Source organism: Ovis aries, chromosome 16, assembly GCF_016772045.2.
Source record: "Ovis aries strain OAR_USU_Benz2616 breed Rambouillet chromosome 16, ARS-UI_Ramb_v3.0, whole genome shotgun sequence".
Lineage (NCBI taxonomy): Eukaryota > Metazoa > Chordata > Mammalia > Artiodactyla > Bovidae > Ovis > Ovis aries.
In genome coordinates this window covers 32,116,813-32,144,337 of record NC_056069.1, presented here as the reverse complement: position 1 = coordinate 32,144,337, position 27,525 = coordinate 32,116,813, and the positions used below count along the sequence as shown (strand labels likewise).

At 39.3% G+C, this 27,525-nt stretch overlaps 1 protein-coding gene across 11 annotated transcripts in view; it reads left to right on the top strand.

Moving 5' to 3' along the window:
* The window catches only part of GHR (growth hormone receptor), a 298,291-nt gene that overhangs the window by 221,830 nt on the left and 48,936 nt on the right, over positions 1-27,525 (top strand). The window contains exon 1 of one of the 11 annotated variants that reach the window (XM_060400210.1): positions 1,145-23,233. The gene's annotated coding sequence lies outside the window, so the exon portion shown is untranslated. 11 annotated transcript variants of the gene reach the window in all.

The window sequence follows — 27,525 nt, the reverse complement described above, 5'->3', positions numbered from 1 at the left end:
TGTATATTCTTGCCACCTCTTCTTAATATCTTCAGCTTCTGTTAGGTCCATACCGTTTCTGTCCTTTTTTGTGCCCATCTTTGCAGGAAAAGTCATGTCCAACTCTTGTGACTCCATGGACTATAGCCCTTCAGGCTCCTCTGTCCATAGGATTTCCCAGGAAGAATAGTGGAACGTGTTGCCATTTCCTTCTCCAGGGGATCATCTCAACCCAGGGATCGAACCCAGGTCTCCTGCACTGCAGGCAGATTCTTTACCAGCTGAGCTACCCCAAAAGCCCACAGTTCTCCTAAGTCTCTTTAACCGACCAACGAGAGATTAAAGAAAGTACCAGCAGTGTGATGCTTTATATCTTCACCTAGATGAACAAAATAAAGTGTAGATAATGCATGTTATTGATCAGTGAAATAACAGTGTTCAGTTATCTTCAAGTAGAGACTTGATAGTGACTTTTTCCAGCCTGAAATATGCAGATAATGCCTGCTATTAGTTCCCAGTGATGGTGCTTCATTATACACTGTCTGCCTTCACATGTGATTGTTGGGGAGTTAACGATTCTTTGTAAGATAAATAGTAGGTCTTAACTTCTTTATCCTTCTCAACTCCCAGCAATTTGCTGAGCCATAATCAGCAGTGAGTAGATGCTTCCCATTCAGTTTACGAGAGACCTGTTCTCTGTGCACCCGCTCAGGCCAGCGTTAACTGAATATCTGGAGTGGGGAGCGAGCCCACAGCTCAAGACCAGCCTCCTCAAGCACCTGCAGGTCCCTTCTGATTGTCAACGTATGTCAAGGTTGTCTGTTTATGATGGATCCTAAAACAGTAAGAAAAGAATTGGAAGTCTGTGGGTATAAGCTTTAGAAAACCTGGATCATGGAAGTAATATTTTTTTTAAGCCTGAGAAGGGCGATTAAACGTCCATCTAAAAATTCCAGGGGCCTGTGTGGACTCTCTATACCCATTCCTAGCGTGGTGTCTCTTCCAGAGCGTAATGCACACTTCTCAGGGGTGAAATCCAAGACAACCATTCTTTCACCCTGGATAACCCCAGTGGGTGGCAAACTCTTTCATGATCTGAAAGTTAAAGCATCCCAAAGTTGATTGTGACCTTGGAGTTCTAGCCTGCAGCCCTGCTGAACTGCTAAGTTCTACAGCTTCAAAACCCACTCTGGGATCACTGCTCTCAAGAAAGCTCTTGCTTCTGCACGCAGAAGCCTCTCTAGGGTGAGGACCCCAGACTCTGTCATCCCTAAAAGGCCTTTGTCCACACCAGCTCCTACATGCAATGCACAGTTTTTCAGATAATGTGTACTTTTGCACTGAGAAAAAAAATCTTGAATTCATCATAGGTGTGCCCTGATTTTAATATAGATTCATCTGTGCAATAAGAAAGCAGACTGAACATCACATTTATAAAAAAGATTTATGAAATTCAAAAACAGGTACATTGAATAGAAATTCAGATAATAGCGTGCCTTATGGCAAGCACATGTAATATGAGATAATATATATTTAAATGAAAAATAACTTAAGAGACAACTGATTGCACCATATGTAAAATAGATAGCCAGTGGGAATTTGCTATATGATGCAGGGATTTCAAATCCAGTGCTCTGTGACAACCTAGTGGGATAGAATGGGGTGGCAGGTGGGAGGAAAGTTCAAGTGGGAGGGGATATATGTATCCTATGACTGATTCGTTTGATGTATGGCAGAAACTAACACAATATTATACAGCAATTATCCTTCAATTAAAAATTTAAAAAATAAAATAGTCTGTATAACTTTCAAAGGGATTTTAAATATATATAATTTGTAGGAAATTGATTTGCAAGTAATTCACAATACATAATACAAAAAAGAGCTAATTCTTTTTTAAGACCAACAAATATTTAAACCAGGGGTTGGCAAGCTGCAGTCATCAGACCAGATGCTTGTTTTGTAAAGTTTTATTGCAATACAACCAGACCAATTTGCTTCAGATCATCTATGGCTGCTTTGGGAATACCAAGGCAGAGCTGAGCAACTAAAACATAGACAAGTCTGCAAGCCTAAAATATGTACTATCTGGCCCCTGAATAAAAAGTATGCCAACCCCTTTTATAAACAGAAAAAAGATTGTTTCTGTAATAAGGTATTTTTAGTCATCATGTTTGAATTTGTTGTTGTTTTTTAGTCTCCTATATAAAATTGCCTTCAGTTGGTAACATTAATGAGAATCCAGGATGCAATTTTATGAATTTCCTTCACAGTCACCTCCTCTGAAAAACATTCTATTGTAAAGTAAGATTAACAGTATCTACCAAGCAGTGTGGACTTGTACATTTCTATCATTATTGGTATTCCACAAAATGAAAGCTGAGCATCTGTGAATGCTTGGTGTGATGGATTGAATAGGCAATAGTTTGCAACTGAACTGTCTGAGATGTGTCATCATTATCACATAACATTTTATCTTATGAAGAGTGAGTTAGTCAACAACACACAGCTTCAGTTTGAGGTCAGGCTTGACTTTGTGGGTTTGTGGATCATCCATAAGCTGACTGCTGCCACTGAGCACTGAATCCACACTGAAGAATAAAGACAGGAGACTGTCCTGTTAGGAAATTGTGCATCATGAAAGACTCATAAGTCAGAAACCCCACTTCGTCGTAGTAGATGTTACTGTTCAGATGAATGGCCTTTGTGTGTCCTCAACATGTTCTTAGGTAACATTCGTGTCTTTACTGCTACAGATTATCTTTTCGTTTTCGGTGTTATGGAAAAGCAGCCTTTAACTCTTCTTTTTTCCTCACTTAATATTCCATAATCAATAGTTGTAGCACTCCAAATATGGGTTCATAGGAGAGCAAACATTTCCAGGAGCAGCTCTGTGCTCCTGCCAAGCAGATCCCAGAGAAATGGCAAATGTATGCAATAAGAAATGATACATATTTAAACCAAAAATAACTGAACTAAAACTTTTCTTCTGAATTCCAAGAGCTTTTGAGGTTGTACATCTTTTGGTTGAACTCAGGTGGCCTGTATCCATATGGTAACTTCCCTTCAATTGTAAACTCTTAGAGGGAAAGAATTTGGTCTTCCCTCATCTTTATATGCCCTACATATGTTCTGCCGCAACATAAACAGGGCCTGATAAAAAATGACTATTGGTTAAATGAATATTATACTGAGTTCCAGGAGAGACTTGAGAGCAAATGCAGAAGGAAGGTAGAGGGGGAAGTGTTAGTTTAGATCTCATGGCGTTTGAGTTTAGCATCCTCTCCACAACACTGACACTGATGAGAATCGTTTCCCAAATCTGAGAGCAGCAAATGCATTTTCTCTTCTGCCGTTTTTCTTTCTCCTAGGGAAAAGCAGACAAGAATGTACTACAAAAGTATTAGAGGTGTTTGTTCTTCTAAACCAGTAGTGGTTGTAGAAATTCTCTTGTTGGTTGCAATTGGTGTCCCAAGCTGTGTGATGAGGACTTCGGAGTTCGGGGAGCTGGGGAACATGAGTTGTTATGTGTGAATGCACCTGGCATACTGCTGACATGCTGTGGACTCTGATTTATCTGTCAATGGTGATATTGACATCTATCTCAGAGGATCATTTTGAGGAGCAGATAGGTACATAGGAAAATTCCTGGCACAAAGTAGATGTAGAATAAAAATTAGATATTTTATTCTTTTTACTCTTGCTGCTGCTGCTACTATGACTATTACCCTTAAGCATCCCATCTACCTCCTCACCTCAGTCACCAGAGCTTTCCTTCTATTTATATTTTCTAGGAGGACAAGAAGGATGCTGAATCAAATAGAATGTATCTCATATTGAGTAGTATATTTCTAGTTAATTTTCATTGGAGTATAGTGGATTTACAGTGTTGTGTCAATTTCTGCTGTACAGCAAAGTGAATCAGTTATATGTATACATGTATCCACTCTTATTTGGATTCTGTAGCTCAGTTGGTAAAAAATCTGCCTGCAATGCAGGAGACCAAGGTTTGATCCCTGGGTCAGGAAGATCCCCTGGGGAAGGAAATGGCAACCCACTCTAGTACTCTTGCCTGGAAAATCCCATGGACAGAGGAGCCTGGCAGGCTACAGTCCATAGGAGCTCAAGAGTCAGACACGACTGTGCGACTAACTTTCTTTCTTTTCTTTGGATTCCATTCCCATATAGGTCATTACAGAGTACTGAATAGAGTTCCCTGTACTCTAGGGGACTCTAGTTATTCTTTATTTATTCCTTCCACCCCCACTTTCCCCTTAGTAACCTTAAGTTTGTTTTCTACATCTGTAAGTCTATTTCTGTTTTTTGTAAATATCTTCATTTATACCATTTTTTTTAGATTCTACATATAAGTAGTATCATATCATATTTGCCTTTCTCTGTCTGACTTACTTCACTCAGTATGATAATCTCTACATCCATCTACATCACTGCAAATGGCCTTATTTTGTTCTTTTTATGGCTGAGTAATACTCCGTTGTTTATATATACCACACCTTCTTTATCCATTCTTCGGTTGATTGACATTCATGTTGCTTCCACATCCTGACTATTATAAATAGTGCTGCTATGAACACTGAAAGTGAAAAAAGAAAGGGGCTTCCCTGGTGGCTGAGATGACAAAGAATCTGCCTGCAGTGCAGGAGACCAGGGTTCAGTCCATGGGTCAGGAAGATCCCCTGAAGAAGGGAATGGCTACCCACTCCAGTATTCTTGCCTGGAGAATCCCATGGACAGAGAAGCCTGGTGGGCTACAGTCCATGGGGTCACAAAGAGTTGGACACGACTAGGTATATGAATCTTTTCAAATTATGCTTTTCTCCAAATATATGCCCAGGAGTGGGACTGCTGCGTCATATGGTAGTTCTATTTCAAGTAGTATATTTTTTAAGGTAATAAAATTCTCACAGACTCCAGAGAATGCCCGTTTGAGAAAAATTTATTTAAAAAAATAAATTTTAATATTAGAAAGATGCCTTTTCATTGTCACTTATCTCTACAAAAAAAAGAACACAACTTCATATCCCAGAAGACCCTCATCTGAGAAGCCCTGCGTTCTTCATGTTCTTCTGTAAGCACTTCAACCTGGACTATAAGTCAGTTCAGTTCAGTCACTTAGTCATGTCCAGCTGTTTGAGACTGCATGGACTAAAGCATGCCAGGCTGTCCATCACTAACTCTTGGAGCTTGTTCAAACTCATGTCCATCAAGTTGGTGGTGCCATCCAACCATCTCATCCTCTGTCATCCCCTTCTCTTCCTGCCTTCAATCTTTCCCAGCATCAGGGTCTTTTTCCCAGGAGTCAGTTCTTCCCATCAGGTGGCCAAAGTATTGGAGTTTCCGTTTTAGCATCCGTCCTTTCAATGAATATTCAGGACTGATCTCATTTAGGATTGGCTGGTTGGACCTCCTTGGAGTCCAAGGGACTCTAAAGAGCTGTCCAGCACCACAGTTCAAAAGCATCAATTCTTCGGTGCTCAGCTTTCTTTATAGTCCAACTCTCACATCCATACATGACTACTGGAAAAACCATAGCTTTGACTAAACGGACTATAGGTCAGGCTGGCCCTTTAGAGCTGGGGGAGCATGGGGTACTTACTGAGAGGAAGGGACTGAGGGGCTTGCCAGACTTCAGAGGATGAGATGTGGACACCAGGTGGACACCCCAACAAGGAGGTGGTGGGCAAGAGGAGGAAAGAGCAGCCTGGAAGCTGACTTCCTTGCTTCACTGTCTTGCCTCAGGACTGCCCTGAGGCAGGATTAGATCAAATGTTGACCACATTACTTGGCACCTTGTAGAAAGTTGTTTCCTTTTCTTCCTCTTTCCCCTGAAAAAGACTGTCCTTAGTTCTAGAAGTCATGAAGCTGTCCAGACAGTGAAAAGATATGTGATTACAACAAACTTTTTCTACTTTTCTAAAGGGCAACTTTACCCCCGACTGAACTACACTCAGGCCTAAGCTTCTTTCTTTGAGCTTTTAGAACATTTACTACCTGGGTGAGTCATTTGGTAATAATCCAGGACTGTTTTATTGCTGGGATTCCTTTATGTGTATACATTTATAAGTCCCTGGAGTCCCTAACTTAAAATTTGGTTTTGCTTCAGAAGTTCAGCTATAAGGAGGCTTCTCAAATCGAGTTTAACAGCAGCAACAAATAATATATTAACTAATGGTTAAATGCCCAGTCTAGGCTCCGACAGCCTGTTCGAACTGGGTAGCAGGTGAACTGTGGCTGGCTCCAAGAGCTGGATCAGGACCTCTGTGGTTTATAAGGAGAAGGAATATCTCCTTCACTGTCTTATCCCCCATCATCACACTTCAGCCTTCCTGGATGAAGAAACAACTGGGGCAAAACTTTTGGAAATTTTTCTTTGGTAGCTTCTCCCAAATTTAGTTTTTGACTGGATAATCTTGGTTAAACCATGAGCAAATAACCTCCTAGGGTCTAGTCAGCCTCTGTATGAGAAGCTGTCAAACCAGAAAACCAGAAGAACATACATCAGCTCTTTCCTGACTGGCAAACTTCTCCTTGTGGAGGTATTTTTAAGAGCAGATGCCTTGTTTATTAATCATTAGCTCTTGACAGGACTGGAGAGACATCTCCTACTCCTTTGGAGAAATCAAAGACTGAGAGGGCAGACCAGATCCAGAGGGCCAGGGAAGCTAAGCACTAAAATGAGAACAGGTGGGGAAGAGAAGATGTTTTCAGATGAATAAAAGCTGGAGATGAAAGAAGCAGCCTTCTTGGGCAGCTGAGAAAAAGAAGGCAACTGAGTCTAGAAGGATTATAAGTGAACTAGAAGGGTTTGAAGTCATAGGAGACCAGGGTTTCTCAAATTACCAAAAGGAAAAAAGCTCCGCCTTGTTCAGGCTGCAGAATGAGACGGATCTCTTCAAGTGAGATCCGCGTGGCTAATTGGATGATCCAAGTGCTGATCTTCGTCTCCTCCCTTTGAACCTACTGAAGAGTAGTCCTCTTTCTACTCATGCAGCCTTGACCGTCGTCACCGCCTATAAAAACTACTTCCAGTGTACTACCTAAGGGATGACCTGATAGCATTTTCTTTGGGACTGCGCTCTCTGAAAAACAGACTTGGGGGTAAAGAACAGAAAGTTTTATTGGTCTGCTGGAGTCACAGCAAGAGCCTAAATTCCATTGCTGTGCTTCAGTTGCTAAGTCATTTACAACTCATTGTAACCCCATGAACTGAAGCATGCCAGGCTTCCCTGTCCTTCACTATCTCCCAGAGCTTGCTCAAACTCATGTCCATTGAGTCTGTGATGCCATCCAACCATCTCATCCCCTGTTGCCCTCAATCTTTCCCAGCATCAAGGTCTTTTCCAATGAGTCAGCTCATCACATCAGGTGACTAAATCCAACAGGATGTCAATATAAGCAGGTCAACCCTCAGGGTCCTGAAGTGGTGATTCTTGATGTACATGTCCATCAGAATCAGCTGTGGACATTTCAGTAAGTACGAATGCCATCTACCACAGATCTCCTGAGTCAATCTCCATTGATTCAGGCATATTGTATTTATTTCCTGGAATGGCTGTGTAACAAATTACCTAATCCTAGTAGCTTAAAACAACAAAGTTTAATCTGTCATGTTTATGGAAGCTAGAAGTCAAAATCAAGGTGACATCAATGTTGATTCCTTCTGGACTCTCTGAGAATGTATTCCTTCTTCTCTCCTAGCCATTGTTGGTGTTTCTTGGTTTGTAGATTTATTACTTCAGTCCCTGTCTCCATCTTCACACAGTCTTCCCCCTGTGTCTCTATGTCTGGTCTTCTTTTCTTTGTCTTATAAGGACACCCACCGTTCCATCTAGAGCCCTAACCCAAGATAACCTCATCTTGAAATCCTTACCTTAATTACATCTGCAAAGACATATTTTGCAACTAAGGGCACAGTCAGAGGTATACCAGAGATACTTATATTGTGTTAGTTTCTGGTGTACAGCAAAGTGATTCAGAGATAGATACATTCTTTTTCAGATTCTCTTTTATTATAGGTTATTACAAGATAGTGAACATAGTTCCATGTGCTATACAGTAGGACCTTGTTGCTTATCTATTTTATATGAAGTAGCATAAAGTTTTTTTTAAATTTCCTCCACTAATATTCCTCACACACCCTTGCAAAGAACTCTGGCCTTAACTGTTTAGCCTACCATGTTTCCAGTGCTTGGGAAATGCTGGAACATGCAAAGTTAAACAGGCTTCTTCATTACAAAACCACTCAGAGTCTCTAATCTGTCTGTTTGGGCACACTGTGAATATCCAAAAGAAATAAAAGAACCACAGCACTTCCTGAAAATAGTTGGCCAGGGAACTTCTTTTCAAAGCATTACCTACCAGTGGCCACTAGTGTTCAAAGGAGCACGGTTGCTAGTGACTGGCACCTCTGCAGCTGTGCTCAATGCTGTGGGCATGGTGTGGCTCTAGCGATCAAACATGTAGATCATGGATCAAATATATAGAGTGTGGATGTCTGTACCTACCTTTCCCTAAGTATGTGTGAATCCCTCACTAAATACCCATAGAGCAATTACCCTCCAATTTTAAAAAATGCATATTTTTAAATTTTTTTAACTTAAAAAAAAAACCCACAGGGGTTTGCCTTGAGAATTTGTATATATAGATGGATTTAAAGATGTCATCTAGTCTCAATGCTTGCTTCCAGCCATTTTTATAGAGGGAGGCTGCTGAAATAGTAGAGTGACAGAGAGGTAAAAGGGAGAATGGAAAGAGGAAAGTTAGCCAAGATTACAGTGAGCTTTTTATCTGAATACAGCTCAGAATAACTGAAAAAAGATGAAATGACTTCATCCTTTCCATTCCTATCATTACAGTCCCCTAAAAATTGCATCAAAACATGAATCATCAGTAAGTTCATAAGGATACTTTTTTTAAAATGGTCACCTTTGAAAGTTACTAGGGTATTTACTCATTGTTATAAAAACTGATACATTAGGAAAATAAGAAATTACCTTGAATTTTTATATGAATTGCATTTCAAGGTAAAGGAAAGTTGTTTTCTTTTGGTTGTTATTGTTCTTCATTTAGCATACTTAGCTAATAAATGCAGCTAAAGTGGCAGATTAGAGAAATCACCAGTTTAGAAGCCCTAATGACATAATGATTTTGAGAAGGAAATGGCAACCCAATCCAGTATTCTTGCCTGGGAAATCCCATGGACAGAAGAGCCTGGTGGGCTACAAGAGTTGGGTCACAAGAGTTGGACACAACTGAATGACTAAACCACCACCACCAATGACATATGACTTGGGCAAGATCATCAGTAAATGATAAAAAATGCTCTATTCTAGATTAATCAGGCTGACAACATTTCAAACATAGAGAAGTCTTGTCATCATATAATATGTCCCTGATACAGGAGTTCACAGCTACCCATAATGGATTCTTTCCATTAGAGATAAAGTCAATAAGCCTCTGGGTCTTACTGCCAGTTTATAGAAAATAGCAGAACAAGAGGGATATCTTAAATGACTCATTAAGAATGCCTAAACCCTAAAGAAAATTATCTTCAACCAAAACAATGATGTAACAAAAAAATGAGAAGTGTTATGTATTTGGACATACTTGAGACATTGCATGGGCCTAGTTTGCATCCTGATTCAAACAAATGGCCAAAAGACATTTTTTGAGATATTTTTGGAAATCTGAGCACAAACTGTGCATTAGATGATACTGAGGAGTCATTATTAATTTGCTAGGTATAATATTAGATTATTTTTTTAATGAGAGAGTCCTTAGCTTTTAAAGATACGTATGTATGTAGCTATAGGTGAAAGCAGATGATTAAAAACAAAGGCAAAGAAAGTACAAAACAGGATAGGTCAATCAGGATAAACAATGCTGATAATTGTTTAAGCTGGGTGAGGACCATATTAAAACCATGCTTGCTATTTTTGTGTATTTGCAAATTCCATAATAAAAATAGAATAATCCCTCATGAAGAGATACCCATCCCCACCCCCAAATAGAGATAATTCACAACCCCAGTGGAAGCCATGAGTTGGCTTTACTGGTGACCAGAAGTCTATGAAAAGGCATTTATATGGAAAAGGCATTTATATGAACATATTAGTTTAGAAAATTGCTATGGGAAAACCAGAAAATACTGAGTTCTAGCTAACTAGACATGAATTGTGTTGAAGTGTGTGGTCCCAAATGGTTCATATTGAAAGATGATACTCTGTTTTCAAGTGGCAAGGAAAATGACTTGTCTAGAATTTAAGACTGTGGCTCTAGGATGTATTTGAGCTCAATTTGGACTGAAATTTTCATTCCTGCTGTTAACCTACCATGATGAATTTGCTTGTGCAACTTCTGCTAGAGGTTCGATTTTGATGCAAGCAATTTCCTAGAGCTGAAGTCAAATTACAGTGAACATTGCTGTGTCCCTAGAGAGATTCCAAGATGGCGTGGCCATGGAGTATTTACATTCTTTCCCCTTTGAATTAGCCTCTTGCCACTCCTAAAAGAAGAAAAAGAAAAATAACCAACAGGCTTCTGATTAAATCACAAACCAAAAAGTGAGGACAGAAAATAGAACCAGTTAGTTGCAATTTTCTAAATGCAGTCTCTTATTTCTGCCTCCAAGATATTTGTTCTTGAAGGTCCAACTTTAAGGCTTGACATTTACAAGCCTGCAGTACATATTTGAAAAATGGCCACCCCTGCCCTTGTCCACGCTGCTCAACCTGCCTCCTCTCTACTTCTGCCCTGCTGTCCTATGTCAGGGGCTTAGAGGTTGAGAGCTCTGAAGATAGATAGTCACTCAAGCCCATATAAATAGGAGGAAATCTAAATGAAACCCCAAAATAATGGAATTTCATTTCAAAGACTGTTCAGTCCCCTTCGTGTTGTTGCCTGATTTCTAAGCAGCTTAGGCTCAGCTGTTGGATGTATCAGAACCAAGGAAAGGAATCATTTATAACACAGGCATCTGCTTGTTGGCCTGAAAGCTATGAAAATCAGTTCATAATTTAGCTGTTATAAAAAGAAAAGGAAACCCCATGCATTTGAGAAATAATTCCTAAAACAGAACCATGAGCCACATACCTACCCATATGCATCTATCTGCCCATCAAGGGATCCTTTATGGTTTCCCACAATGCTGTCTGCTACTCCTGCCGTACTTAAGGTTCCATGGGGCAAGAAAAGTCAAAGAAAGTCAAGATTTTATGAAACATTTTCAACCACAGGCTTTGGGCAAGCCAGTGAGAGGAGATGAAATACTGGAAATGAAGTGGCCGTCTCTACCTCATCAATGTTGGAGAGCAGATGGGTGTTCTCTCTTAGCTGATTACAAATGAACCCCAGAACATCTAACACCAGACTGTTCCAATCATCCCTCTCTTTGCCAGGTTGGGTCCATGCCCATATGTCAAGAAAATGGTGCTTCCAATCTATGGTGGACTGGCATTTTTTCATGCAAGCTAATATGGGTGAGCCTATGTCACAGTAAAAGTAAAAGCTTTCTGATACATGCACACTAGTGTTCATAGCAGCACTGTTTACAGTAGCCAATACATGGAAGCAACCTACGTGTCCATCAATAGATGAAAAAAGATGATATGGTGTATATACATACAACGGGATATTCCTCAGTTCTAAAAAAGAATGAAATATTTCTATTCGCAACATGTGTGAAACTAGAGATTATCACACTAAATGAAATTCAGACAAAGACAAATATTATATCACTTATATGTAGAATCTGAAAAAATAATACAAGTGAAATTATTTACAAAACAGAAACAGCCTCACAGACATATAAAACAAATCTGTGGTTACCAAAGGGGAAAGGGGAGTGGAGGGATAATTAGGAGTATGAGATTAACAGCTACACCACTATGTATAAAATAAGCAATAGGGATTTACTGTATAGCATAAGGAACTATATTCTATATCTTATAATAGCTTATAATGTAAAATAACCTGAAAAAGAATATATGTGTGTATACATGAATATGTGTAACCAATCACTTTGCTATACTCCTGAAGCTAACACAATTTTGTAAATCAACTATGAAACTTTTTATTCACTCAAGTAAATAAGCAAAAGACAGATCTAAAACTCATTGGAATTGAGTTCCAAGAAAACAGTGATTTCTGCTTTGTCTCTTGCTGTGCACTTGGCATCTAGAACTAGCCTATAGTAGATGTGAATGATATATCCATTCATTCATTCATCTGTAAAGGAACGAATGGTTGCAGGTTCCACCAAGTTCCAGAACTTCCAGAAGTTCCCTGTGCTTAGATGAGTCATCATCCTATAGGCTCCGAGCCACAATGTCAGTCCTGCAAACTGACGTGATTGAGTGGGGTTGTCCTGCACCAGGCAGATCAACTGAGAGCCTCCCAAGACCCCACAGTGGCATGCTAGTTTGCATTCCCTTGCCCATCCTAGATTTTCAAATGAGGAGTCATTATGGCAACCAGACTGGAAATCATGTTTTCCATACTTTCTCATAGTGGGGTTTGGGAGCTTTATCGTTTTTGGTGTCTGAAGTTGTTGTTCAGAGAAGCATATTAAACCATGACTCTTTCCATTACCATGCATTTCTGTTACCAACAGAGGAGGTAAATGAATCACTTAAAATGAAACAATTCCATCCTCTTTAGTACACTATAAACATAGCCTTAGCTTTGACTGTAATTATAGTATGTGGGTGATGCTGCTGAGAAAATGGTATAATTATATCATTATGGTTGAGAACTGTCTGAGTAGAAAACACTGAGCTTCACTGTGCAAAGTTTCAGATGGGATTATGGTCCTTTTTCAATATGAATAAGACTAATTAGCCAACTGCCACTGAGCACTTTTTTAGTATGATATTAATAGTGTAATAAAATCAAGAGCCAAAGTAAAAATAAAAGGAAAATCTAATTTTCATATGTTCCCAGGAGTTTTACATGCAAGTATAATGAAGAGCAAAGAAGCTCACCAACTGGAAGAAAGCAGAGATAAAATCACAGGAAGCTAGCTTAGAAAAACCAGCACTCAAGCTTGCTTTTCCCTCTTCACTTCTGGCTAAAGGGTTTTACATTAGGCACATCAAGTACCCAAAGTGATATTTCCTTGAATATAGCTTTTGGAGTGTTTACTTCAAAATTTTGAGATAAGTTTTATTTCCCTATGGCTTTTCTTTCCCAAAAGAGTCAGACACAACCCGACAACTGAACAACAACAAGAACATAGTGTATACATAGTATATCTTTTACATATTATATTCTATATGTTATATATACTATACTGTGATACAATATATAATAGTAATATTATTGCTGTTATGAATGAAGAGAAATAAAAATGCTACTACTACTGCTAAGTCACTTCAGTCGTGTCTGACTGCATGTGACCCCATAGATGGCAGCCCACCAGGCTCCACCATCCCTGGGATTCTCCAGGCAAGAACACTGGCGTGGGTTGCCATTTCCTGCACTTTCAATGCATGAAAGTGAAAAGTGAAAGTGAAGACGCTCAGTCGTGTCCGATTCCTAGTGACCCCATGGACTGCAGCCCTCCAGGCTCCTCCATCCGTGGGATTTTCCAGGCAAGAGTACTGGAGTGGGTTGCCATTGCCTTCTAGTAGTAGAGAAATAGAAATACTTCCTGTACCTGAGTAGCAGCTCTATGATTTGGGTTGTTTCAGACTTTGCTTCAACAAACTTAGGACAACCTGGAATGCCTTTAGCACTTAAGTCCTATCTCTTAAACCTGACTGATATTTCTTGTTCTTGGAATCAGTAATGATAATCTTTTCTGAGAGGTTCAAAAAGCACAAGTGATTTTCCTAAAAATTCCCTCAAATAAGAGGGGTACCTGAAAAGTGAACCCTGAAAGGAGCACTTTTTGAGAAGCTCACCTGAGCACCTAGGCTCTGAGTCAGTCAGTCATGGCTGGCATTCTGACCCTGCTACTTCCTAGCTGTGGGATTTTGGACAAATCTCTTAACCCCTGAGCCTTAAGCTGCCGATCTGTAAACAAGGATAAATGCTACCTGCCTTGTAAGCATGCGTAAAAATTTCCACAAACGTGTTAGTTTCCTTCCTTTTTCTATCCAGCTCTGAAAATATGTGGTGTAGGAAGTCATTAACATTTCATTAACACAGGGGGAAAGTATATAAATACACCAAATGCAAGATCTGAGATCCTTGAGAATATTTTTTTAAAGGGGCACTGATTTGGAATATTATCAATGAAATAAGGAATATTTGTAAAATAATGGTAAGAATTAATTTAAAAATAAACAAAATACTTGTAACTAATGAATTTGGGTAAAATAAACTGGAGATAAACATTCAGAAAAAGAGGAAATTATCAAAGCAGTGAGATACAGGGCATATGATATTTTCAAAGTAAAAGAAGCCATAAAAACCCATTAAAGAGAAGACAAAGCCAAACAGGCTGGTTTTCTTTGAAGGGCTTTTGAAAACAGACATCTGGAAAATTATGGTCTACTCCCTGGGCCTTATTTCCCACCCTGGAAAAGCAACCTTCTCTTGCACAAAAAGAACAGCCAGGAGATGAAATGATTTATCAGAACTGGTAAAAATAATTAAATCCAAAAAGCATGATCCTGGGCATGGAGTGGAGATGATTTTCAGAGATTTGAAAATAAAGGAGCTCAATACAAGGATTTGGTTTGACTGCTCTAAAGCGGTGTGACAGGTTGAGAAATGGAGAATGTTCTGAAAATCCTGTTTACTTTGGTGGTGAGCCAGCCAGCCAGGGGGATACCGGAGGCTTTTTCTTTAAGAAATGTAGGTTTCAGGAGGAAGAAAACACTAGAACAGTAAGTTTCAACCTTCAACCTAGTGAATTGAGAATATGTGGGTAAAGAATCCACCTGCAATGCAGGAGATAGGGTTCAATCCCTGGGTTGGGAAATGCCCTGGAGGAGGGCATGGCAACCCACTCCAGTATTCTTGCCTGGAGAATCCCATGGACAGAGAAGCCTGCCAGGTTACAGTGCATAGGGTTGCAAAGAGTTGGACACAACTGAAGCAACTTGGGATGCATTCATGCACTGAGCCTCTATTAAGAGCATAAAAGTATCCTAAATGGCCTAGGGAGTGAATGGTTAGGGGGCCAGGGGTTGGAAAGAGAGGAGATATGACCCTTAAACCTGAAGCCTTACAATGTATTTGAGGACTTTTTGTCCGCATTTTCCTTACACCGTGATGTTACTCAAAGTCATATAAGAGACCATATAAATTTACTGGAGATAATAATGCAGAGAACAATAGTGACACTTAAATACTTCAGTTATATTTACTACCCCAGTTGTCTGCAGTTGCCTGGGGAAATTGCAAGCAAGGACAGGAAAATCCAGTACCAGCCAGTTCCAGATAATGAAATTATTTGCTCCAAAAACTTTCACAGTATTACTAAATTAGAATGGTTCAGACTAAAAAGTGATAGGATAAATTTGCTTATGTGACTCATGAATTAATTTAAAGATAATTCCTTTAGAAGAAAGTAACAACCTCATTGGGATTTATTTAAAGCTTCCCAAGGTACTCACTTTTAAAGATAATGTTATTTAAATATCTGAATGCCTGCATAATGATTAAAATGATAAGTTTTATTACTTTGTAATCACGTCAGTTGCTAATAGTTGAAATACAATATATGATATTAGTGAATCTGCTGATAATATACAGCATATGGAAGTCTTTCTTTCCAAAGTGTGCAATATATTGCTGTCATTGTAATTGTCCTCTTGAGACCCTGAACCAAATGCCCCAAATAAGTGTGTAAAAGTGAGTCGTATCCGACTTTTTGCAACCCCATAGACTGTAGCCCACCAGTCTCCTTTGTCCATGGAATTCTCTAAGTAAGAATACTGGAGTTGGTAGCCATTCCCTTCTCCAAAGGATGTTTCCAACCCAGAGATCAAACCTGGGTCTTGTGCATTGCAGGAGGACTCTTTACCATCTGAGTCACCAGAGAAGCCCCAAATAAGTGTGTAACATAGCCTTTATCCTGACCATGTTTCCAAGTACTGTAGATTTGTGAGTGCAGGGAGCCACTGCCAATATACAACTATTAACTCCAAGGTGATTTTAAATGGTTACAGGCCTTCTTTAGAATGTAGTACACTTAGTATCTAACCTGCTCCTTAGGGACTTTGCTGAAAGTGGAGTTGTCAAATAGGGGAAAGAGATCAAGCAAATAGGATTTTCCTTATTTCTCCATTCTAGCAATCCTTCATGGGTAGTAAGGACCCTTAGAGTTGTTCCCAGTGAATTTGAGGTTCCTACTTTGTCACAGAAGAACTTGGAGATGAAGTGATAAGAAGAAGTGGATTTATTTAGAGAGAAACACACTCCACAGACAGAGAGTGGGCCATTCAGAAGGTGAGAGAGCCTTGAAATATGGCATGGTTAGTTTTTATAGGCTGGGTAATTTCATAGGCTAATGAATGGGAGGATTATTCCAGTTATTTGGGGGAAGGGATGGAGATTTCCAGGAATTGGGCCTCTGCCCACTTTTTGGCCTTTTATGGTTGACCTGAGAACTGTCATGGTGCTGGTGAGGGTGCCATTTAGCATGCTAGTGTATTATAATGAGCATGTAATGAGGCTCAAGGTCTCCTGGAAGTCGAATCTTCCACCATCTTGGACTCGGTTGGTTGTAACATCTTTGTCATGTCCTATAGCTATATCATTTTTTAAAGGTTGTGTCCTGCCCCCTTCCTTCCCGTTTCAAAGTGATTCTAGGAGACTTTCATGAACGTTGTCAAGGCTTGGGCTTCCTATAATTGAATCCTAAAGAAACCACATCTCTCACATGTTTCCCTAAAGTGTGTCTGGTTCACACCTGAAAGGCAAAGTCTTTATTTTATGATGGTTTAGTCCCAAGTGACCTTCAGGCTCCACCCAGCCACATCTCTAATCTTTCCATGGCCTTCCATCAACCTAAAAATTTCAAGAGAGGTAAGTGAACCTCCAGATTGTCAAGGCTGAACCAGATTTTGAGTGGATACCATGTGCAGTGTTAAGAATGAAACAGAAAGTTTAGTGCATGGTAGCCTTTTACCAGTTAGGAATTCAGAAGAGCTGGTCAGGGAGCACAAGTTAGTAGACACACATGGACCAAGAGGCACATTTCTCTCTCAGCTGGGTTGTAGTATATCCTGGAGCTATGAGAAGTAGGAGAGACCTACTCCTTAGAGTGACATGCTGAATAGTTCTTTTTTTTTTTTTTGTAATATTTATTTATTTAGCTGTATTGGGTCTTAGTTGCAGCATTCGGGATCTAGTTCCCTGATCAGGGATCGAACCCAGGCCCCCTGCATTGGGAGTGGGGAGTCTTAGCCGCTGGACCACCAGGGAAGTCCCTGAACTGTTCTCAATCTCTGGTCTCTCTGCCCCTCAATTTCTATTTATTCTCTCTCTCCCATCTGTCCAGCAAATGTGTTTACTCAAAAACTTTTTCTAGACTGATATTATCAATCCAGAGATGGATGTAGTTTTGAATTAAAAGGGAAAGTTATATTAACTAATTTCCTTTGGTAGGACTTCTGCTATATTCTCAACTTAAGCATTATGTCCCAGCACAAGTATTTTTAAAATGTGTTTTCAACCTGATAGGATATTTGCATCAACCATGAATTAAACTCTTGATTTAAAAACATTAACCCAAAAGAGTACAAAAAAAAAGCACTGTTTTAAATTTTATTATAAATGACCTATATGGACATTATTCAGTTGTGTTTGTTTTTATTTAGACTTATTCAAAATGAGAAATTTCTAAGTGCTCCTTTCCTGTATAACTGTGCTGATAACATAGCTTTCAAATTACAAGTCATAAACTAAGAGTTATTGGCCAAAGAAAAGTTCAAAATTAGACTCTGGTAAACTCTGCCAAAAGAAGTAAAATGTTGCTCACATCCCACTCCTTACACCAGACAAGATGAAGGTACTAGATTCTGTAGCACAGGGAGTTGTAACAACTATAGGGAATTCTGAGCTTTCAGACTTCAAATTCTGAACGCAGGTTTTTTGACCTTAAAAAATAAAATATGGTCTTTAAAAGTAGGTCTTTAAAAATGATGACACTGCTACAGCATGAATTTTCAAAATTACAGTCTGCATATGGTGGGTATGGCTAGCATGTCAGATGGGGTCTCTGATCTAATGAGTGCCTACTTTTAAAGACCACGTTTTTATTTCTCCTCTTTTTCTTACCCTATGATTTCACTGACCCAAATGAGTTTTACAACTGTTCACATTACAGAGGCCAGAATGGGTTATTAAAATGGGTTATTACATTAAGAAGAAATTGAGATAATATTTTAGTTCATAAAATACTGGCAAAGTTATTTGATGCAGAATTATAAGGAAAGGTTTGTAATAATTGAAGGGGGCAGGGACAGATTGTTTACAGTTCCAGTGTTGAAGACATCCATCGTCAGATTTACCACCTGGAAATAGTTTATTAATATAATGGGATTTACATCTTATTTACTATGTGCTAAACACTTTATGTATTTTAAATCAATAATTCTCATAGCAGTCCTACTATTATCCATATTTAACGGATGAGAAGATGGTGCACAGCAGAATGAGGACTTGTCAAAGCACGCATCACTAAGAAGTACAAAGTGGCAATTCAAACCAGGTAAACTGACTCAGGTGGGCTTCCCTAGTGGCTCAGCTGCTAAAGAATCTGCCTGCAATGCAGGAGACCTGGGTTTGATCCCTAGGTTAGGAAGATCCCCTGGAGAATGGAACAGCTCCAGTATTCTGGCCTGGAGAATTCCATAGACGTTCATGGGGTCACAAAGAGTTGGACACTACTGAGAGACTTTCACTTTCACTTTCTCACGAACTGACTCAGGCACTGACACCCTTGCTCATCACCACTGTGCTGTGTTGCCTCTGTACATCTTGATGTAGAACTCTTCTTCTAGAATGATGGGAAGCGGTGATATGGAGGGACTTCCCCGGAGGCTCAGCGATAAAGAATCTGCCTGCAATGCAGGAGACGCAAGAGACATGGGTTCAATCCCTGGAGGAGGGCATGGCAACCCACTCCCATATTCTTGCTGAGAAAATCCCATGAGCACAGCACAGTGACTGAAAGTATGGGCTTTAAAATAGGACTTCCTAGGCATGGTATTTTCCATCTGTAGGTCAAAGTTTTCCCATCTTTACCATGAGATACCATCAGTCCCCACCTCATAATACTTGTTAGAAAGACTGAATTAGTTAATACACCAAAGTTCTGAGGACAGTCCGAGAGATGGCCTGTTCAAGCACTGACAATAAGTATTAGCTCTTGTTATCATAATATTTATATTACTATCAACCCTAGTATGTGAATTACAGTAGCCAAACTTCCTGGGTGAAAGATGATTAGCATTTATTAAGTGGGCACTTTTTAGAGTTTATCTCACAATAACTCAGTAAGATAACTCTTACATTCCCACTTCACTGAATTTGAGAACACTAAGACTCCAGAAACATATGTTATTTTCTAAAATCAGATAAGCAAGGATTCAAACTCAGAACACTTGCCCCAAAGCCTTAACTCCATCTACCACTCTTGTCTTGTTCTAAACCCCAGGATTGTTCTGTCAGTCCCTACATTGATCAAAAACACCAATGCAAAGCAGAGGTAATAGTAAAACAGAGAATTAATGTTGTGCTTATGAAATTACATCACGGGCATATAACAAATGCAGTGCAGCTGTATTGGCTCAGTGGATAACAACTATGCTGCTCTGTGCTAAGAGCTGTCCGAGTCCATAAAAAAAAGTCACATTAATAATTATGGTGTAGTGAGAGACCACCCAGGAAATCTTGCTTGATATACGAAGTGGCAGCTGTGGCTTCTAATGGAAAGTTAACTGCTTCTTGAATCAGTGCTGAATCATGGCTCCAGGGGGATATTAAGACTGCTCTGTCCATGGAAGATGTGAAACTCAACAGCTGACCCGGCCACTTATCATTGTTGATGATCCTATAAATTTCTTTTAAGACAGGAACTTTATGTTCTAGTTCAAACCAAGTGAATATTTCCTGTTTGTTGACCCACAACTTCAGGGTGATAAGTCATCAGTTTAGAGAGATTCTTTTACTCCCCTTTACTGTAAGGGTTATTATAGTTCTATCAAATGATCAGAGGGAATGCCTGCATATTTCCATTTCACCAAATACACTAGCTGTTCCCTCTTGTTTCCTGTCTCTTTACTTTGGGGCTTCCCAGATGGCTCAGTGGTAAAGAATCCGCTTGCCAAGCAGGAGATGTAGGTTCGATTCCTGGGTTGGGAAGATCCTCTAGAGAAGAAAATGGCAACCCACTCTAGTATTCTTGCCTGGGAAATGCCATGGACGGAGGAGCCTGGCGGGCTGCAGTTCATCAGGTCACAAAGAGTCAGACATGACTTGGTGACTAAACAACAACAGCAACCACACTTTTTCTTTAATCTGTTTATTAATGGTGCCCTGAATTTAAAAACCAGGATAGTGGTGCAAAGGCAGTGGGAAATGTACTAGTTGTGCATTTCAGAGACCTGGTGGCCAATCCCACTTCTGCCTCTTATTAGCTGAATGAACTTAAATGAGACATTTAACCTCTCAGAGTCTTACATTCCCATCTGTAAAGTGGGAATAACACTGACTGCCTTCTATGCTTACCTTGAGCATTAAATATGCATGTTTCTGGAACATAGTTGCATGTAGTAAGTGTTAGCTGAATCTGTCCCAGTGCCCCACCACCACCTCCATGTAAGCAAAGACACATCTCAGAAGACCAAAAAGAGGTTTCTCTTTCAAGGTAAAGATTTACAACCTCTTCTTAAATGAACCCATTCTAGTGTTTAATTTTCTTTATGGGTCAAACATTCTCATATATCTTACTGAAGTTCACAGCATGAATATAATACTTTCTTTGAAGGGGGCACCCCTAATGATCTCAGGCCAGCAAGGAAACCTCTGATTTTTCTCCCTTGTGGTTACCATACAGCAGCAATCGCCAACCTTTTTGGCACCAGGAACCAGTTTCATGGAAGAAAAATTTTCCATGAACCAGGAAGGGGATGGGAGGGATGGTTTGGGGATGATTCAAGTGCATCACATTTATTATGTACTTTATTCCTAATTTAATGCTGCCATTGATTTGATGGGAGGTGCCAGTCCATGGCTGGAGGCTGGGGACCCCTGCCATACAACACACTCTGCCAGAGAGTTGGGACCCAAAAGTATACGAATCAACCAGGGAAGCAAAAACAGTTATTCCTTTGCCTCTCTTAGAAAATGTGGAGTGGAGCGCTGAAACCTAGGTGTTTCTCAGGTTGCCCTGGTGGAGAGCACAGTGGTCACCCAAGACTACGTATACCATCTGCTGCAGGATTTATGTAGATCACTGATAATAGCTCCACAAAGTAGAGAGAGCCAACATGGAGAGAAAAAATGACTGGGGCTAGGGAAATGCCTCATCTTGGAAGGAAATTCTCTTGTACCTGCCCCAGGTAGGTTGATGACCACATCAACCTTTTATTTTTAAGCCATTCCTCACTTTCCTGTGCAGTTCAAAATAGTGAATACATTTTTAGTAATTCTCTTGCTTATGAGAGTTCATTTGACAAGGTTAATTATAGGAATAAACACTTAGCTTATCCTGTGGTATCTTTCTGCTCTAGTATCTGGGTCCTTCTATCACACATTGTTGCATTTTTTGTGATGGTCAGATGCCTTATCTTTACTATTCCTTGCACCTTTGTGCTTCCAACAATAATTCTTTAACGATAAAAGCATTTGGAGAGTTGTAAGAGGATAAGGTCTAGTGGTCTGCCCTGGACTTGTGTACCTAAATGTATACCTTATAAGTTAAGCCTGAAAAGGGGATGAATGCAAATAGAAAGCAATGGAGTCGAAAGAATTTAAAAATTAATGTTTTGTATTGACCTTAGTAGTCTGTAAGCCTCTGGACCTCATTTTGCTCATTCATCTGTAAAGGGATTATGCTAAGTCATAGGTCACTGAAGTTTGGATTCTATGTCCCAATATTTAGTAAAAATTTTTTAAAACTCACAAAATATATGCTTTCATATTTCTAATTTATGTTCAGTGTTCTAATATATTTTGTTACAGAATGTTCATAAAAATATACATTTTAAAGTCTTAAGTTGAACCAAGCAACATTATAAAATAGTTCCATGTTTGCTAAAATACTTCCTGCAGTGTGTTTGAAGTTTACTTCTGTAGGAGAAAGAAGTTTTCATTTAGCAGTTTAGGAAACAGTTTAAAAGGTTGGATCTGTGCTACATTTATTTCATTACTTTGCTTTAATTTCAATCTCAGTCTCATATCTTAAAAGAACAAGATATATCAAGTTAGATGTTAAAAAAACATAAAGAGTAGTTGTAGAAGATGTCAATCTATATTTCAAACAGTCTTTGGGATAATTTCCCATTTTGGAAATCAGCTTCCTAGCAGATTTGGATAAAGCTATTCTACAGGTAAGAAAAGCATTAACTAGGCCAATGCCTTATTGTTGACTTGGGCTGGCATCATTAGAATTACTTTCAATAATAGATTTCTTTACTTGAATATTTTTCCTCAATTTTTTTTATTGAAGTATGGTTGATTTACAATGTTATGCCAATCTCTGCAGTACAGAAAAGTGATTCAGTTATACACATATATACACTTTTTTAATATTCTTCTCCATTATGGTTTACCCCAGGATATTGAATATAGTCCCCATGCTATACATTAGGACCTTGTTGTTCTTCCATTCTATACGTAATAGTTTGCATCCCCCAAACCCACACTTCCGGTGCATCCCTCTCCCTCCCCGTCTCCTCCTTAGCAACCACAAGTCCATTCTCCACGTCTCCGAGTCTGTTTCTGTTTTGTAGATAGGTTCATTTAAGCCATATTTTAGATTCCACATATAAATGATATCATTACATGAATATTTTTAAATCATTTATTTCCTATGTTATGATTAGCTAAATTACCATAATATCAGTTTAATCTGTTTAGCCATTAAATCAGCCATGTAGAACCTATTTTTAAAAATGCCCTAATATGTTAAAAAGACAAGTGAAGGAACTACTCACCAACTCTCTAAACTGTGCCTGCCTATCCTTCCTGCAGAGCCCTTCTCGTGCCGAATGTGGCGTGTGACTCTGACACAAGCTGAATGAAGGCTGCCTGTGACTCTCCATGTTCATTATGAGTAAACCTAAATTTCTATGTTAGATAAACAACGTATGTTAATAAAAGCTTGAGTATGTTCTTTTCATTCCCAGTGGATCATTTTACATGGTCCATTTTGAAGACGATAACTTAGACAGTTCAGTCCTATTGGTGATTAGGTAGCCTCTAATTTTTCTTAATACCTGCCAGTATTTAGAGCCTGCTTTTGTTTATAGACATTTCCACCCTGTGCATCGTAATGGTCATATACTGCAACATCTCTTCCCAGACCTGTCTTTTCACTACTGCACATCCCCTGTCCTCTGATAGCCAGAGAAAAGAGTCTATAAATAAATAAAATATTGCCCTACCTGCCAAAAGCCAATGATTCTACAGTTCAACATTGCAACAATTCACCACAATTTTTAGCACCCTACTATACATAAGAAGGAATCTCAGTAAAAAACATACAAGAACCACAACTTCAAGAATGTCTGAGAGCATGCAAGAGATTAATACTTGTGGACTTCCACTTTATTCAGTGAATATTATATGAACTACAATCTGTGTGTAGTTTCATTTTGTTTTCAGCTTCCTAGTTAACTGACTATATACCTAGATACCTATTTGCTGCCATCTAGTGTAATAAAAATAGGTTAATTATGCATGGAATTCTGGACTCATTGCGTGGTTGAATGTTAGTACTTAAAATACTTCATCTGGGTTTCTTAAAAGCTTTCAAAGTGCCTAATTAGTGGCCTATTTTTCCTTAAAACGGGGATCCAAGACATGGTTTAATATTGTCATAGAGTCTAGGGCTCAGGATTTAGCTTGGTTCACTCTATAAATGTGACACTTTGAAATTTGGTGAGGCTTTAGAGGTTGTCAGATGTGAAGTAAATCCATAATAATCATCAGAGCGTCATGTTTAGTGACCGTGATTTTTACTTCGTGGAGGCAGTGGAACACGTAGCCTGGCTTCTTACCAGCTGTGTAACCTTGGCCAATTCATTTCTCTCTTTTTTAACGTTATATTCTTCAGCTGAGTGAAACGGTGGGCCTCGCTGAGTATATCCATAGTCACAGCTCTAAGAGCGTGTGACTACATATAAACTTCTGTTTAGAATTTCCAGAGTCATGTTCCCAGAATTCTCTTTTTATGTCTGTAATAAATGCTGCTTCTCTAATTCTTCTATATGTTTGTCTGTCTTTTGGGTTATGGTTAGAAGTGAGTGGAAATCTTGACTTGGAAGAGAGAGAGAAGCAAATATGGGCCATGATTGTATGTCCTTTATTCTCGAGAGTTCCCCCAGTGAAATGTTGTCTACCTGTGGATAAGCAGATATTCACCAAGGTGCATTTAACCTCCTCTCTTAACTCACAATGGCAAATTTAGAAGCATAATATCTGTTATAAATGATTAACTTCCTAAAATGCACTTCCATTTTTTCTCTCCTCCCATCCAAACTTTTCTACGAAAGATTCTAGATCCATTGTAATTTAAACTGCTTCTCCCTTTCTTTATACGGATCAATACAGCTACTCCAGTATTTCCTAAATGGTTTATTTTCTGATCATTTTATATGTGTACATCTTATTTCCCCAACTAGACTGAAAACTTCACAGAGGCAGCGACTGTCGTTAGTTTCTTGCTTCCATGAGGGGATCTGACACTGCTAGTTAGGGATACATATGATTCTGACTATGAGCATGCTCTTCTGATTTGCATCGGTTAAAAGGTGAAGTACAAGACCTTCTCAGACCAAGTACAGGACACTTAATCTCTAAGCTCTAGTCTCTGCATGCTATCTGACAGCTCATAGAAGCTGATAAATCTCTGAGCCTGATGCCAAAAAAGCAACCTTACCGTAAAGAGAAAACCCAAACAAAACGGAAAGCAGCAGGGCAGCGTATGAGAAAAAACATTTTGAAATGAAAAGAATCTGGATTCAAACCGCAGCCTTGCTACTTGCTGCTTTGTGCTTTGGCTAAAAATGTTGTATCTTTACTGAAGTTAAGCTTCCTAATCTATAAAGTAAAGGTCCTCAAAGAAGAGATGTCAAGTCGAGATGAGAAGTATGGGGCAAGAACTTAGCACATACGAGAAGTTCAGTCCTTGGTAGTCAAAAAGAACTTTTACGCATTAAGTAAAATGCTTTTACTAACATACATAAAAGTGATTCCATTTATTAATTGTAAGTGTAATTTCAGTATAATCAGGGCATTGGTAATTGAGGTACCAAAGTGAGAGGTACATTCCCATGGAGCACTGGTTCTTACCAGGGGTGATTCTCACCCCCAGGGGACATTTGGCACTAGCTAGAAATGTTTTGGTGGTCACAACTGGGGGAGAGGGCAGAGCTGCTGACATCTCATGGGTAGAGAATGATGCTAAACATCCTTCCAAGCTCAGAACTGTTGTTGTTTTGTAGTCACTCGGTCATGTCCAACTCTTTGCAACACCATGAACTGTAGCCCACTAGGCTCCTCTGTCCATGGGACTTCCCAGACAAGAATACTGGAATGGTTGCCATTTCCTTCTCCAGGGGATCTGCCCGACCCAGGGATTGAACCCGTGTCTCTTGCATCACGTGCAATGGCAGGCAGATTCTTTACCACTCAGCCACTTGGGAAGCTCAGGATAGCCCTCACAATCAACAGTTAGCTGCCCTAAAGTATCAACCCTGCTATAGAACCTAGAGAGCCCATTACTTTGGACAAAAATGTATTTTACATTTGAGACTGACTGGATACATGAATAAGAAAGTAGTTCCCATTTTTGTGGATTCTGAGTAGATTTGCCTAGTCCTAAATATCTTTCTGGGCTTCCCTGGTGGCTCAGGTGGCAAAGAATCTGCCTGCAATGAAGGAGACCTGGGTTCGATCCCTGGGTTGGGAAGATACCATGGAGAAAGGAGTGGCTTCCCACTGTAGTATTCCTTCCCAGAGAACTCCATGACAGAGGAGCCTAGTGGGCTAGTCTGTGGGGTTGCAAGGAGTCAGACACAACTGAACAACCAACTTTTACTTTTTCCAAATACCGTTCTATGTGAACCATTTCAGTGTTTCAGATTCTTATTGTGAACCATACTTTTAGACTAAATTATTACAATGTATAAGGCCCTGTTATATTTCAAAAATAGCCTTGAAACTCAGTAGATGAAGGAGTGAGGATCTAACTAATCCATATGAGTAAATACGAGAGCTTTATATGCAATTTTAAATTTGGTGAGTTTGTCCTCTGTAATAACGGTGATGATTCTTTCTTGAAAAACAGTCACATGTCAGGCACTTTATATAAATAATCTGATTTAATTTTCAGCAACTAGATAGGTATTTTGCTTTCATTTTACACATGGGAAAATATAATATTTCTAGCAAGTTGCACATCTGAGATTCACACCCACATTCAGCTGGCCTTCCAGCCTGTGCTCTTTCTGCTGCTCTGCGATGCCCCTATTCACCAAGGGTCTAAGCCTGGAAACTGAGGTAGGTGTGTTTTAGAGGAGATAAGGTAGGAAAGAAATATCGATTAGGGGCTTTGCTCAGGAAGGCTGGATTAGGTCTCTTGCTGAGTGGCCCATGAGTGTCCATGAACTAGGTGAAAACCTCGAGCTTTCTCAGGACAGTGGATAAGAGAGAATGGATTTGTTGAAATGGGTATTAGCTCTATACCTCAAATTTATACAGTTTGCCAGTTTAGCAACTTTTTTTAGGTCTTCCATGTTTAAGCTGATGCAGTGAATTTTCTGAATTCTTTTTTAATTAAATATTTTTTCTTTTGAAAACAGTTCTACCATCTAATCAAGTACTGTCAAATAGAAATACGAGTGCTACATATGCAGTTTTGGGGCTTTCCAGGTGGCACAATGGCAAAGAACCTGCCTGCCAATGCAGAAAGCAAGAGATGCAGGTTCAATCCCTGGGTCAGGAAGATCCCCTGGAGTAGCAAATGGCAACTCACTCCCATATTTTTTGCCTGGAAAATTCCATGGACAGAGGAGCGTGGCAGGCTACAGTCCATGAGTTTGCAAAGAGTCAGACACAACTGAGCACCCCCCCACCACACACACACACATATAATCTTAAATTTTCTATTAGCCACATTAAAAAAGTAAAGAAACAGGTAAAATTAACTTTTATATCTTATTTAGCCAAATATTAAATAAGATATATTTATACTATAATTTCAACATATGATCAATGTAATAAAATGGTATTGTGATATTTTACATTATTTTTTCATAATCTTCAAAATTCAGTGTGTATTTTACATCACACTTTGGGATGCCAGAGTTTCAGAGAAATGAAATGCAGTCCTATTGAAACAAA